Source organism: Pantherophis guttatus, chromosome 1, assembly GCF_059756535.1.
Source record: "Pantherophis guttatus breed Tessera chromosome 1, ASM5975653v1, whole genome shotgun sequence".
NCBI classification, from domain to species: domain Eukaryota; kingdom Metazoa; phylum Chordata; class Lepidosauria; order Squamata; family Colubridae; genus Pantherophis; species Pantherophis guttatus.
This window is the reverse complement of record NC_142063.1, coordinates 320,322,066-320,335,822: the sequence shown is the minus strand read 5'-3', so window position 1 is coordinate 320,335,822 and position 13,757 is coordinate 320,322,066. Positions and strand designations below refer to the sequence as shown.

Genomic DNA, 13,757 nt, shown 5'->3' with positions numbered 1-13,757 from the left:
ATTAGTGCTACCCCTGTTAGTTGTCTTGTCCCCAAGTATTAGTACAGTATTGTTCTGTTCAAGTGCATCAAGCATCATAGGAAGTTTGATGAATGATCTCTGTTAGGTTAGGTTGAGCAGACAGTGGGAAAGGAAGATATGGATTGGATATCTTTTAAGTTATGAAATTTCAAAGATTAAGTATTATTTTCATCCTGGTCTGTGAACTTACCAATTTAATTCCTGACTATGGAAAATTTTGTCCTTGTTCAGAGAATCAAAAGAGAGCAAGCAGACCTTGACTCTTAACTAAAGACATTGGATGTGAATACATACATAGCAGTTTTGGATTTTGATATATTACTTTGACTGGCTTGACCCTGGTTAGAGCTGGCAGCACATATGGTTCACAGGTCATAAATCTTCAGGTTTGGAATTCTTTGAAACTAAACCTGTAGGATGATGAAAAACCTATTTGTTTTACCGCATTAGTAAATGTTTTTCATATTCTTATGAACTCATGTTCATTACATGAACTCTCATGTTCTTATATTGTTCTGCCTCAGCTACGGACCCCAAAGAATGCAGCATACACAAAGAAGAAACCTTAGTTTACTAAATTAAATCAGTCTTTTTCTTAACAGCCTACAAGAATCCAAAGAATAAATAATCGTAATCTTACTATGGTTGGCAGAAAGCCCAGAAGCAATTTGCAGGAAACTGATAAGAAAACTAAGATCAGGACGCGAAGGAGAGTGAACGAATTTCCTGCAAATTGCCTCAGTCATCATCCTTCCTTAAATAGGCCAAGGGAGTGGCCAATTAGCCCCAAGCCTTACTCTCGAGGAGACCTTGTCCTGAGGAACCACTCCTGCCTTTTGGCAGCTCTGCGCACCTGTGCATCGAGAAGAGGCTCCTCCTCTTCTTCCTCTTCACTTATGGGAGCTTCTGGAGGTTCTGAAGGCCCTGGCTGAATCCCCACCTCTGGCACCACATCTTCTCCAGCCTCCTCATTGTCTGACTCGAGTGCCAGCTGCACAGGTTGCTGGCGCAGCACCAAACCAGCCTCCTTGCTGTCGGAATCAGCTGCTAGCTGCACAGGCTGCTGACAGGCCACAACATATATAAGCTAGTTGTGAGCATTGAACCTCTTACTTCAACCCATGTGACTTCTCTCGCAATACAGTGTTACCCCTCAGTACAACCACTTCCTGTGTGGTTGTTTACTTAAATCTCACTTATTTTTTTGTAACTTCTTGGTATAATATATCTATGAATTAAAATGATATATATATATATTTAAAAAAGAATAGTACTGGGTTTGAATGGGTGGGTGGAGAAAAAGTAGTTGCAGTGGGCTTACATCGTGTTTTGGAATAGAGTTCATCTACATCATAACATTGAGCCCTATTGTATTTGGATAGACTGGAAGTCAGAGATTCGGACGATGAGATGGATTGTATTCTCCGTCTTTTGTTTGGTTACTATCATACGTTAGATCAATGAACTGTGAGCTAATGATGCTTGAGTTGCTTCCACATTGTTGCTGCAATATTTTCAAACCTTTTACTTAAGTTCACTGCTTAGGGGAATCTTAAGGCAAAGGACCATTCCAATTGGGGAGGTCTTGTGGCTAAGACACTGAGCTTGTTGATCGGAAGGTCGGCAGTTCAGCAGTTCAAATCCCTAGTGCCGCGTAACAGGGTGAGCTCCCGTTACTTGTCCCAGCTTCTGCCAACCTAGCAGTTCGAAAGCATGTAAAAAATGCAAGTAGAAAAATAGGGACCACCTTTGGTGGGAAGGTAACAGCATTCTGTGCGCCTTTGGTGTTGAGTCATGCCAACCACATGACCACAGAGATGTATTCGGACAGTGCTGGCTCTTCGGCTTTGAAATGGAGATGAGCACACCCCCTAGAGTCGGGAACGACTAGTACATATATGTGTGAGGGAAACCTTTACCTTTAAACTGCCAGCATTTCTGTTGCTTACATGGTTATGACTTCATCCAGCTGTACATGCTGGCTTTTTTCTACATTCCTTCCACTAATAGCTAGTTTTAAGTTTATTTCATGAATCAGATTTCTTCTTCAACACGCTAAGAAGACAAACAACCTAAAAACGTACAATTTTTTTTCTTTAAGTCAACAGGAATTGTTGCTGTGCTTTTGTGTTTGGATGAATCCATAACTTAATATAATCTAAAGTTTGTTGGTTATCTGAAAGAACACAATAGTTAAGTAATTTCCTTGCTGCTTACATCTCATGATTATAAACATTCTGTAGGAGAGACAATCTGGGTGTTTCTCTTCTTGTAAACATCATAGTAGTACTGTATAAAATCTGCTTCATACAGATAACAGATAAATAAAAATGTAGATAAGATGTAGATATATACCTACATTTGTTTTCTGAAATTAAGGCATACTGCTGAAAGATGCAAAACAAACAGTGAAAGTTACATTTTTAAAGTTACATAAGGAAATTTGCTTTGTTAATTTTGTTCTTGGGTATTAGCAGCTAGATAAACTAGGAGCATATATACAACTATAAGTTAGGATAGTTTGTTAATGTAAATCATTAAAACATTCCAACAATTAAAATGTAATAACCCCCACTCCAGCCACAAAATACTCCACCAGAATACAGCTTACTAATACAACTGGTAAAATGGTCTGGAATTTTTAACCATACATCTTTTGTAATGGCTAAAGAGCATTTTCACTGATTATTTGAAAAATATGACTGCAACTAAGGAAACCTATTTATGGGAATGACACAATAGAGGCCATAAAAGACTGTGGCCTGAGAAACTGCAAGTTCTTGATTGTATAGATGAGTTATGTCAGAATAGCAATCACGGCATAATAACCTCTAAATATTAATTATATAAGTTTTACTTATCCTACCTTTCACTGAAGAGTTAATTGCTTTCTAAAGACCTATCTGAATGTAATATTATTTACTGGCTTGTTTCCCTTTTTCTCTTGTAATGAGATTAGCAAAATCATTTTTATAAATCACTTTGTTATCTCTGGAAAAATTATGTGTATATTCGTGAATGAAGTACTGTGTTAAGTAACTTAATACTGCAGAATTTGAGCATGCCTGGAAATCGAAATGAATGTAACATTGTATAAACTCTCCTTTGTCAAGATCATATCTCAAACTATCATAAGGAAGTTGTCCTTAAGCTTTGGCACCAATTATTGGGGTTGTCTTAGTACAGTTTTCCTTAATTAGATTTTGAAACAGAAGTCACATTCCATGAAACTTGCATGAATCAAAGTCTCAGATAGTCCAAAGTATATATTTCCAAACTTTCTTTTTGCTAGCAATATTTGGAATGAAAAAGAATATTTGCAATAGAAGGGGGATAGTTTGAACTGATTTTTAAGAGCTAACAGTGCCATGATCTCATGTAACAAAATGGATGAGGATATATTCTAATTTGGGCCAGAACATTATTCTAAAGAAGTATGAACTTCAACACAAAATATTCCTCTCTTACTCAATAAATATTAATTTGCCAAAGTTCAGTTGCATTACCTCTCTCATCAAACTACTTCAGTAATAGGATAATTTAGACTAGTGTAAGCAACATGATAGTCTCCAGATGTTTTAGAGTATAGTGTTTGTTAATCCTAGCCAGCATGACCAATGGTAAACAATTACTGTATAGGAACAGCAATGCAAGGCATCCAGGAAAGCATAAACTAAAAATAACCTTTAATAAAGTTTATACCAATATTTTTCCAAAATGGCAAGAGAGATGGTTTCCATGACTTCTCTGGCCAGTTTATTTCATGGTTTCTCAACAAGCTCTATTGGTTAGTGGACCTCTCATAAATAAATGAGTAGTTTATATACTAAAATATTTATCCAGCTCTTTACTTACCATATAACTTGAATGTGTTCCTCTACAGTCATGTGACAGCTAACGAAATATGGGTATTATATTGCTGTTTTCATGTTACCTCTTCTCCAGGCTAATCATGTTTTATCTTCTCTAGATCCAGCTTGGTGTTATCTATTTTGAAAGTGACTTTCCACAGCTTTCATGTTCTCTACTGAGGAGACTCAGTTTCACTGATCACAAGATAGAAAAATGTAGGTTGACATAGAAAAATGTGAGTTAGACAGCATCACCACCAGATGGATTCTGGTTAACTGATTAACCAGTTAACTGATTAACTGGTATTAATAGATTAACAGAGTTGGAAGGGACCTTGTAGGGACCAATTCCCTGCCCAAATGGTGTAGGAGACCCTACACCATTTCTGACAAATGGCAGTCCAATCTCTTCTTGAAAGCCTCCAGTGATGAAGCTCCCACAACTTCTGAAGGCAAGCTGTTCCATTGGTTGATAGTTCTCACTGTCAGAAAATTTATCCTTATTTCTAGGTTGAATCTCTCCTTGATCAGTTTCCATCCATTATTCCTTGTCTGGCCTTCAGGTGCCTTGGAAAATAGCTTGACTCCTCTTCCTCTCTATGGCAGCCTCTCAAATATTGGAACACTGCTATCATGTTTCCCCTGGTCCTTCTCTTCACTAGACTTGCCATGCCCAGTTCCTGTAACCGTTCTTCATAAGTTTCAGTCTCCAGTCCCCTAATCAACCTGGTTGCTCTGCATTTTTTCTAGTCTCAACATCTTTTTTATAGCGTGGTGACCAAAACTGGATGCAATTGACCAACTGCACTCAATGTATAGTCCTTAATGAAACTGCATTACATGGAAGAGTCATGGATCTGCCCCTGGGACCCTCTTCAGATGTGATTTCAGAGAAGGAGGGTGAATTTGAGTTGGCAGAGGAAAGCGTAGAGCCAAGTATTGGTCAGGATCGGGGCTTGGAGAGTGCTAGCCTGATGGAACACCCTCAGCTGGGTCAACTTGATGAGCAACAGACGGAGGCCGAGAGAGGCGAGCCACAGCTGCAGCAAGTTGGGGTGTGTGTGTTCCAGGTGAAGGCTGGGAGCAGCTGCCATCTATTAGCAATGAGAAGTAGGTGGAGTCCACACCTCTTCCTGATTAGGGTAGAGAGGAGAGAGGCAGAATGCCGGTCAGCTAGACTACTAATGAGAAGACAACCTCACTTCTCATGAAGAGCTGCACCTGCATTGCCTATTTAACTCCACCCTGAGAACTTGAGTGTTGCTGGAGCAACATTCCCAGTTCTGTTACTTGTGTTGTGTATCCTGGCCTGTTTGACTCCTGGACTGCTTTCCTGGATTTTGTATGCCCATTGGACTCAGTTACCCTGTGACTTGCTGTATTGAGTTTGGAATCCAGACCTGTGCAACAGGGATGCTTTCTGAGAACATGTTTGGGGGGTTTGAATAAACACCCATAGAAATCTTGCCATACATGTTTGTGGGGGGAGTGGAACAGCACAGGAGGAAAGTATGCAGTGGGGTATCTCAAGGCTCTGTCTTAGGTCCGGTACTCTTAATATCTTTATCAATTATTTAGACAAGTGGACAGAAGGGGAACTTGCCTAATTTGTAGATGACACCAAGCTGGCAGGAATAGCCAACACTCCAGAAGATAGGCTCAAGATAAAAAAAAGGTCTTGATGGACTTGAACATTGGGCCCTATCTTACAAAATGAAATTCAATAGTGTGAAAAGTAAGGATCTACATTTAGGCAAGAAAAACCAAATGCACAGGTATAGAATGTGGTTAGGACCTGGTTATCTACGGGACCGCCTGCTACCACCAATAGCCTCCCACCGGCCAGTACGCTCCCATAAAGAGGGACTCCTCCGGGTGTCGTCAGCCAAACAATGTCGACTGGCGGCCCCTAGGGGGAGAGCCTTCTCTGTGGGGGCACCTACGATCTGGAACGAGCTCCTGCCGGAGATACGGAGGATCCCGGATCTGTGCACCTTCCGTCGCACGCTTAAAACTTTTTTATTTCATCAAGCTGGCCTGGTCTAAATCTTCTCCCCTTTTAAATATAAATTTTAAATACAAATTTTAATCTGTTTAAATTATGGGGTATTTTAAATTCAGCCAAATTATTTAATTCATTTTTAATCTATTTTAATTTTTGTATTTCTGTGTTTTATCTTCTGGCTGTTCACCGCCCTGAGTCCTTCGGGAGAAGGGCGGTATAGAAATTTAATAAAATAAAATAAATAAAAATAGAATAGGTGGTACCTGACTCAATAATAGTAATTGTGAGAGGGATCTTGGAGTTCTAGTGGACAATTACCTAAATATGAGCAGTAATGTGCTGCAATGCCATAAAAGCCAATACAGAGGGATAGAATCAAGATCATGTGAAGTGCTAGTACCACTTTATAATGCCTTGATAAGACCACATTTGGAATACTGCATCCAGTTTTGGTCGCTATGATATAAAAAAGATGTTGATACTCTAGAGGAGTGCAGAGAAGAACAACAAGGAGGATTGGAGGCTAAAACATGTGAAGAACAGTTGCAGGAAATGAGTATGTCTAGTTTAATGAAAAGAAGAACTAAGGGTGACATGATAGCAGTGTTTCAATATCTAAGGGGTTTCCAGGAAAAAAAAGGGAGTCAAGCTATTCTCCAAAGCACCTGAAGGCAGAACAAGACGCAATGGATGGAAACTAATCAAGGAGAGAAGCAATCTACAACTAAGGAGAAATTTCCTGACAGAACAATCAGTGGAACAACTTGCCTCCAGAAATTGTTGATGCTCCAACACTGGAAGTTTTTAAGAAGAGATTGGACAACTATTTGAATGAAATGTTACAGGGTTTTCTGCTTGAGCAGGAGGTTGGACTAGAAGACTTCCAAAGTCCCTTCCAACTCTATTATTCTGGTCTTCTGATTACATGGGAGATGCCTGAGACACTACATGAAACAATTTATGCTTTGCTGCCTGCAATTACACCTTATTCAGATCCTAGGTATGGGAAGAGAATTTGGGCAAATATTTAATAAGCAAAATGTTATAATATCTAGTGCTGTCGACTTTTTTTCCCGCCTATTCATCTTGTAAAGGATACAGAATAACATCTTGCCAAACTGATGTAGTTGTGGGCACAACTATATTCTGCCAAACTGATCAAGTAAAACGTTCCCAGGCATTATTTCCAGCAGCAGCAGTAGTGCCAAACCAGAAATGAAGTATCTCTAAGAGGAGAGACTAATTAATGTGCGGCTTGCACTTTGAAATGAAAATGGTCCCAGCTTTTATTCATTAAAAAAAAATGCATAAGTAATTTTAAAATTTATTTCCTTCAATAGTCAACAATAAGAGGTAGAACAATGTACCGTACTTTTCAGACTATAAGAGGCATTTCCCCCCTAAAAAAGTGGGTGGAAATGTCAGTGTGTCATATAGACTGAATACTGCCCTGTTTTTGGCCTCCTGAAAAAACCCCTGCGTGTCCCATTTTTGCGAAAAATGGGCCCATTTTTTGCAAAAGCGGGATGCGCAGAGGATCTGGGAGGCCTGCAGAGTGCTCCTGGGGGCTGGGGAGGGGAAAAATGGGATTGGGGGGGGTTGGGAGGCCAAAAACGGGATGCACAGAGGGCTTGGGAGGCCTGCAGAGTGCTCCTGGTGGCCAGGGAGGGCAAAAACCAGACGCACAGAGCCAAAAAACTATTTTTTCCCCTTGTTTTCCTCTTCGAAATCTAGGTATGTCTTATACTCTGGTGTGTTTTATAGTCTGAAAAATATGATATATTGTGTAAAAAAAATCCTGTTATTCTTGAGGCAATGCAATTGACACTTATTGTGCTTAGAGACTCCATTTTTCAGCACATTATACAATTTATTAAAATCTGTAATACTCAGCACTTGGAAATACTACCTTGTCAAAGAAACAGTTTTCTAGTGCACAGTAGTGCATAGACTACTGAAGGGTATTCCATATAAATGCTTTCTTTCTGTTAACCTACCAGAAGTCTAATGCTTTTACCTCTAGGGAAAGTTTCTAAAAATTCCTCTTAGGGAAACACGTGTCCCGTGCGTTTTAATAGAGGTTTCTCTGAGCTAAAAGCTTTCAGTTCCCTTTTTTTTTTCTTCTTTTCACTGTCTCCTCCTGCTTCTTTAGAGACAAGCAGCTTGCCTAGAGGGTGTGGCAGAGAAAGAACTCTCTCTGGGATTTGCTGAAATCATGTGGTATCTTCTCTTCTCCAAGACATTGCTGCAGAATGTTGCTTGATAAGATAGAGACCAAAGCTTTATGTGCTTCAGAAATCTCTACTATTTGCTCTTTATATTTATATCTTTATTTGCTTCATGTGGATCAGAGAGACAAGTTGCAAAGGCAGGCGTGACCAGAGTAAGGTAGGCCTGAGGAAAAAAATTAAATGGGTGGCAAACATTGAGTGGCTCTCCTGAATGAGTCCAGAATGCAGAGAGACTGCATCTCAAATGCTGTGTCTTGCTTCCTGTTTGTTGAATCCATTGTTGGTCTCTTACCTTATTTTAATCATGCTCCTTATTAACATAAAACTGTTGTATCCAGAACGTTTGTGGTGGCACTAAATAGCTATAAAGTATTCTATTGAACAGAATACAAAATGTTTAAATATCATATCATGTTTCTCAAAAGAGAGAGAGAGAGAGAGAGAGAGAGAGAATAAGTAATCAGTTTAAAGTTTAAATCATATTTCATAAATAGCTAAAATGCATTCAGATTCATTATATTGATGCCATATATGCTGGAGTTTTGAATGATAGGTGAGAATTAAAACAACAGGGGAAAAATTCTCCTATATTTTCTAAATAGTGCTGTGCCCATCTTTTTTATATGGCAATGTAGTAGGACTTGGAAAAATTCTCAGCTGTCTCTGTGAGTTGTTATTGCTGCCTAGTTACCACTTGTCTTAGGATCCTATTATTTATTAGAGCTAAAACTTTTTGCTTCCAAGACGTTTTTTAAATGATAACTTATTTTAGCTCCACTAAATGAGGTGGCTTGGAATATGACAAAGATTCTTTGGAAATCAGAATCTGTGGGATAATATAAATCACATATTCTTTAATCTGATTGCAATGATGCCACTTAAATTGCATAATAGGAAAGATACAAAGTTTGCCTTCTTCGAGACAATGTCTCTTGGAAAAAATAAACAATTCCAGGATGTTTCAAGCATGATCTTTATTGAATCTTTATCTTGGATATTCATTGATTGCTCCATGTCTCCACTGAAGTGTGAATACCATTCACCGGAGACAGTGTGATTTCTTTTGATAACATGCTCCGCTATTAAGAATACGACTTCAGGCTTATCTATGTTAACTAATATATGATTTACTTGGCTAATCTTATTTTCTGGGTTTTCATGATAGAGTGAAATATAATCCAATCATGTGTTCTAGCTTAAAGTGTGGTTGACTCATTTATGTTTCAGACTGTAGTTTACTTGTAGTAGTAATTTATTACATAGCTATAACACAACTGAAGTATTCTGAGTGCTTTGCATACGATTATGGGATAAATTGGATGAGCTCAGAAGAGCTAAAATGCTATTGAAGAATTAACCTGTAGCTTTTGTGTTAATTCTTCCAAAAATAGAATACTCTCTTTCGTATAAATGCTACAGTCTAAGCAATAATTACTCAAAGGCAGTTGGGTATTTAAGAGAACAATCCTGTTTTAATTTCAGATTATAATTTAAAGACTATTCTTCTTAATTATTAAGTACTGGTCTCTAATCTGATAAAATACTGGTAAATAATATGTAGTTTTTCTTTTATAACTTGTGGAATAGAAAAAATTATCTATAGTATAGAAATTCCATAGAGGACTTTTTCAACCATGATTTAATGCCTTCGAGTTCCTCACTAATCAGAGGGTAAAGTGGAGGAAATATTTTGGAATGGTTTTACAGATTTAGATCTTTTCTCAAAAAAAAAGTTTCATATCTCTAGGGGTATAACAGTTATAAGGCACATTTATGAAATAGTCTTTGCAGTTTTTGTTGCATGCATAAAGTCTAGTCAGGTTTTTTGGTAGCCATAAAATAATCACATGCTCATAATGGTCAGAAATATTTTCTTCATAAAGGACAGATGGGGAAAAATGCAAAGATGGGCTGCACCTGGATTTCCTGCTTAGTCATCATTTTTCTGTATCTTGTACTGTTTTAAAATATTCACATTGTAGAAGTGTTATATGACTGTGACTTACAACTGGCTATCTGTGACAGGAGACCAGGACTTAACTAGCTGAACTTATATGTAATATGAGGAAGGGTTGTTGGGGAAAATAGGAGGAGGAAAGAGTATTACATATGTTTACCATCTTGAGTTATTTATAAAAATAACAAGGCAATCTAAAAACCCAATAAATAAATATTGAGAACACTGTTTCTGAAGAATAGTGGAAATTGGCAGGAGAGTTATAGAGGAATTTGTGTTCATGGACAATCTAGATCAGATAGGAAATTCTAGGTGGAGTAAGTTCTTTTTTGATGAAGATATGGAACAGATGCATGGCTCTTCTTACTTAATCAGGTGATCACTCTGAAAAGAAAAGGAAGGAAAGTGTCATGGACTGTGTTGGTGTACAGGCTTCACTCAGAGGTGGTGAGTCAGTGTGGTAGAGTTTAGTTGTAGACAGGAAGAAGAAGAAACAGAGGAGAGAAACTAGGCTGGCTTTGAGATTCTCCAAGCAATGATGAACCCATTGGGAGGCCCATTGTCAATGCAAGAGGAGAGGCAGTGTTATCCAAATTCTGTGCTTAGTGCATTAGCTGGAGTAGGTGCTGTTTTTTGGGTAAAGAGAAAGTGAACAAATTTAGTTGAATTCATTTCAGCTTCTTGTGTAGTATATAGGCCAGCAGGAAGTTAGCAGCAGCAGTATATGAAGGTAAGACTTTTTGTGCCCAAGCCCTGTGATACTTCACTTGGATATAACTGCTAGAACAATTTTTTCTGTCACTGATGTGAGCCTTGTGTTAGAGCATCCTCCTTTCCTGCTTCCATGGATATTAAATCACACCTTCATAAAAGCTAAGTATAGGTCCCTGCAAGCATCCCATCTTGAAGACCACCATGTTAGAAAAATTGGCACTGTATTTATTAGATGCTGTGGCACTTGAGTTCTCCAATGCTGGAATCTGGGGAGGCCACAGAGAGGGTGGGTAAGGGAAAGGCTGTAAAATCTCCCACCCATTACTATTTTTCTCCATGCCTCAACTCCTCCAATCACAAAATTAACACACAATGTTGGAACAGTTCTTTCAAATTCTCTGCTGTTCCTTGTCTCACTAATTCATCTGCACTTCATCAGTAAGTCTTTCCTGAAACAGGTCAATCAGAACAAAATCATCCACCTCACACCTCTGGCATGCAACTGGAAATCATCTATGTATCCACAAACTCTGTGATTTTCTTGCCACGTCTTAAGAATCTCTTAGTTTGCTGTTCCTCCCCTGGCCAGTTGTAGTTCTCAAACAGTGAAAATCTTTGTGTGACTTTTTAGTAACCACTCCAAAATGAAAAATTTCCCTCAGTGAAGGGCACAGGCTATTTGACTGCTGCTCCTTCTATTAGCAAATGGAGCCGTGGTGATGCAGTGGTTAGAGTGCAGTAGTGCAGGCGACTTCTGCTGGTTGCTGGTTGACTGCAATTTGGCAGTTCAAATCCCACCAGGCTCAAGGTTGACTCAGCCTTCCATCCTTCCGAGGTGGGTAAAACAAGGACTCAAATTGTTGGGGGCAATATGCTGACTCTGTAAAACCGCGTAGAGAGGGTTACAAAACAATGTAAAGTGGTATATAAGTCTAAGTGCTAGTGCTAGTGCTAAAAGCTACCTTGAATACTGATTGGGCAGCAAGTTGTGGAGCCACTCCTCACTGAAGCAAGCTTTTCGCCAGTTGCTATATTAGCTGCATCATTGCATTGTGCAGACTTGTTATTTATATATTCATTTGTTGTTGATTTTGTAACAAAACCATACAACTTGTTCAGCAGACATCAGGACATCCCAAATATTTGTCACCAGCATCAAAAACAAAGATTGATACCTCTCTAATGAGAGCATAGTGAGACTTTTAAGATTGATGTAAGCTCTTTGAGATAGGCCATGGCAAGAGGTAGATCCCATAGATGACTTCACCTGAGTCATCTGCAAGGGTAAGGTGTAGGTGGCTTTGCATTCTGTGACTTTGTATACCTGAGGTTATGGTTGGAACTGGTAGGAGGGGAGAGAACTAATCCTAACTTGGGGTTATCATAAGGATTGATGCTGTTCCTCATTCTATTCAACTTCTACACAACAGCAAGATCATCTGTTGGTCTGCAATCAAGTTTCATTAGTATGCCGATGATACCAAACTGTCCATCTCAACCTCTGGCCAAATAAGCCATGCTATCAAAGTGCTATCCAGATACCTGGGGACTGTCAAGATCCTCAGGTTTGAACTCAATCCTAACAAAACAAAGTGGCTTTGGGTTCAAATATCTGCCAGTGAGATGATGCTATTAAATCTGAATGAAGTTGCACTTCTTTGGGTGAAGTTGGTTCACAGTTTGGGGGCCCTCTTGACTTACAGGTCCTGTTCAGAGAGCAGGTGATAGCTAGACCTTAGCAGAACATAGCACTATTTTGTGTACTGATTGCAATCTTTCCTGGAATGGCAGGCCTTATGCGTTGCTATCTATTCACCTCTCAATTGCATTATACATTTGAAGAACATTCAGAAGCTATAGCTGGCTCAGGATGCAGCAGTTGGAGTAACACCAAAGCCACCCATATAACAACACTATTCTGAGAGCTGAACAGACTGTTCAGTGGGCTTCTGGATACAATTAAAGGTTTCAATTATTACGTTTAAAGTCTCTTATGGCTTGAGATCTAGGTATTTGTGGGACCATTTTCTTGTAGTAATAGCTGCTGCCCACTAGGTTCCAGCTGGGTAAGCTCATTAATGTCCTCTCAGAAATGCTTACTGACAGCAATGAAAGTGAGATTGTAAGCCTGTCACAGTCATGTGATGTCTTAATGATTTATTTAAGGATGGATGGATGGATGGATGGATGGATGGATGGATGGATGGATGGAGACAGACAGACAGACAGACAGAGACAGACAGACAGACAGACAGACAGACAGACAGACAGACAGACAGACTGATAGAAATGATTATGAAAAGCCTTTAAAATAAAGCTAAGAATGCTCTAACTTATTTGTGTCCAGATTTGGAAGAACATGTCCTGATTGCCACATTTTAGGAATGTTGTAGAACTGAAAAAGGCAACTGAAGGTGAATAAGGTGCTAGAATATTTTCAATATCAGTATATGTTAAAGCATATGGACACAAGTTTGAAATTTAAGATTGGGTGACTAAGTGAGGAATCAGTACAGAGGATGATAAAGTGATACATGATGGAAAGAAAGTTGATTGAGAAGAATTCTTCATTTTTCCTCCTAATCTTGAAACTTAGATCAGCCATTGAAAATTCATAAATCCAGGAAAGATGAAGGGTTCACTTCCTTGGACAAAACCTAATTTATCAAATTATTGACACAAAATATGGTGTTTTCAATAAGTTTAGGTAGCTTTAAAAGAGAAAGAATTGTTAGTTATGATGTCTTTTAGGAAACCTCCACATTCATAGGAAAAACATTTTGAATATTAGTTTTATGGCAAGATGCAACATTACAAAAAAAAACAACCCCTATTTGCACCATTATTGTTCTCATGAAGTGTCTGCTGGCATATACAGTAACTGGCCACTGTGAGAAACAGAATCTTAATAAGGAAGCATTTTTCAGGAAGTTGCTGAATTAACGAGGATCAAAGTTCTTTGGTTGCTAGGAGCCAAA

The 13,757-nt window shown here is 38.7% G+C and overlaps 1 protein-coding gene across 14 annotated transcripts in view; it reads left to right on the top strand.

Annotated features, from left to right (window-relative positions):
- Positions 1-13,757, top strand: part of NCOA1 (nuclear receptor coactivator 1) — a 294,599-nt gene that overhangs the window by 101,191 nt on the left and 179,651 nt on the right. Inside the window, exon 1 of one of the 14 annotated variants that reach the window (XM_087883323.1) lies at positions 7,981-8,265. The exons of the other annotated variants lie outside the window; for them this stretch is intronic. The gene's annotated coding sequence lies outside the window, so the exon portion shown is untranslated. Of the gene's footprint in view, positions 1-7,980; positions 8,266-13,757 lie in introns of those variants that run through there. 14 annotated transcript variants of the gene reach the window in all.